At 40.2% G+C, this 2,179-nt stretch overlaps 1 pseudogene; it reads left to right on the top strand.

Annotated features, from left to right (window-relative positions):
• The first annotated feature begins 500 nt into the window (after window positions 1–500).
• LOC142447035 (UPF0711 protein C18orf21 homolog pseudogene) lies at window positions 501–1,183 on the top strand (annotated as a pseudogene).
• Window positions 1,184–2,179: the final 996 nt, after the last annotated feature.

The raw sequence follows: 2,179 nt of genomic DNA, 5'->3' as shown, positions 1-2,179 counted from the left end.
CATCATGCACGTGCAACCCAAAGGAGGCTACAGTGTTGCATTCTGCTTATTTCACTCACAGCTCCCTGCCCGGTCTTGGTTTGTGTGGAGTAAGGATGGAGCCTGAAACGTAGTTCCTTTGTCCATCATTCATGGCCATATGTGTTTCATTAATGTTAACTCGATCCTCACAAAGTGTCTGATGGGTACACTTCATAAATAGAACCTAACAATCACAACTATTCACAATTAGTACACATTCTGTTGTAAGCTAACTTGTTCCATACCATAATAATTCATTTGGCCTGCCGGGATGAGTATTAACAAAATAATGGAACCTGACTGTACAGCTTTTTAAGATTTATTATTTATGTAAGTAAATTCTGTGCATGATCACTGTAATAACCTCCTTGCTACTTTTGTGAACTTTTAAAGAAGAAACATGTTTGCTTATTTTGTAATAAAGTTTAAACGCTCTTAAAATGGGGTTCTGGTCCGGCGTGCCTTTCTCGCCGACCACGATGAGAGAGAAGCACTACCTCGAGGCCGCGGCGCGGAAACTACAAGCTAGCTGCCCGGGCCAAGCCCGCTACCTCCTATGATAACACTTTTGAAGAAACCTGTCCATACTGTTTCCAGTTGCTGGTGTTGGATAACTCCCGAGTGCGCCTCAAGCCAAAGCCCAAACTGACACCCAAAATACAGAAACTTCTGAATCAAGAAGCAAAAAGTTACACTCTCAGTTTTAAAGAAGCAAAAATTTTGAAAAAGTACAAAGATGCCAAAAGTGTATTGTTGGTTACTTGTAAGACATGCAACAGAACAGTTAAACATCAAGGTAAAAGTAGAAGCTTTCTCTCCTCCCTGAAGAGCAGTCTTGGCACTGCTACGGCTAACCCCGCTCTGAGGACGCCGAAGGGGAAGGCTCTGGGTTCTGCGAGCTGCAATCACGAGCGGTCCAGATCCAAGGACAAAAGCCCTGCCTGGATATTCAGAACACCTCCATCTGCACAGTCAACACCCACTTTCTCTTCCTCAAGAAGTACGAGCAAAACAAAGAAACACTTTTCTCAACTAAAAATGTTGCTCAGTCAGCAAGAATCCCAAAAGAGCCCAAAGATGGACTTCAGAAATTTCTTGTCTTCTCTGTAAAGGATTTATTTGAAAATAAGAAATGTCTAATGTAATTTCTGAAATTAAAATTAATCAGAAAAACAAAAAATGGGGTTCTGATAACACCTTGTATCAGAAGAAACAGTCTAGCTTCTTTGAAATATTTTCTCAGAAATTCATGTATATTGTACATTTTTTAAAAGCTATTGCCTTCAGGCTGCTTAGCACAATAGTATTCATTAAACATGGATCGGTGGAGCAATTGACTGCCTGACCCTGTTTCTGTATCAGTGTTAGTGGGTGGCTTATCACCAGAGTCTCTGAACATGCTCCTTTAAGAGCTCATTGTTTGGGCATCTCCTATGCAACTAGTTGGAGCAGAGGCAGGAATGGCTCCTTCGACAATGGAAGTAGAGATGCTGAAGAACCCTATATAAGTATCACCTAGGATAATTTTGTCTGGCTTGAAGGGCCTGTGAAAATTTATTCAATACCAAATAACATACCAAACAATACAACAAGTATAGATAAAGGAAAGGATCACACTGTTTCTAACTTGGAAGAACAAATAAAACTTCCGTTCAATAGTACTTAAAAACCATGATTTCATACATTTAATTGTTTTTGTGGAAACCCTACTGGTGCAATGGTTCAGTGCACAGCAGGTACTTTGAACCCACCAGCTTCGTGAGAGAAAGATGTGACAGTCTATGTTCATAAAGATGAGTGTTGGGAACCCAGTAGGGCAGCTCGACTCTGTCCTCCAGGGTCACTAAGATTAGATTCAATTCAATAGCCATGGGCTATTGTGTTTGGATATTAAAGAGAAATGCCCACACCCACTGGCAAAAGAACTCAGCACCAGCTTTGTCAGTTATTTTCAGGATGTCCTTGAAGGAATTACTTAAATTCTATGAGCCTGGGTTTTCTTGTCTGTACTGTGGAAGTAATAAAATATACCTCACAAACACAATGCCTAATGTAGCAGGAGTTGAATAAATGTCAATTCCTTTAAAATGTTTAAATATTGTTTAAAAAACAATGAGTAGAAAAGTGTTCTCCACCTGGTGGGGTTTGATCAAGTGCA

The sequence above is a fragment of the Tenrec ecaudatus genome, chromosome 4 (assembly GCF_050624435.1).
Source record: "Tenrec ecaudatus isolate mTenEca1 chromosome 4, mTenEca1.hap1, whole genome shotgun sequence".
NCBI lineage: Eukaryota > Metazoa > Chordata > Mammalia > Afrosoricida > Tenrecidae > Tenrec > Tenrec ecaudatus.
The sequence above is the reverse complement of the archived record's forward strand: the minus strand, read 5'-3'. Positions and strand labels throughout refer to the sequence as shown.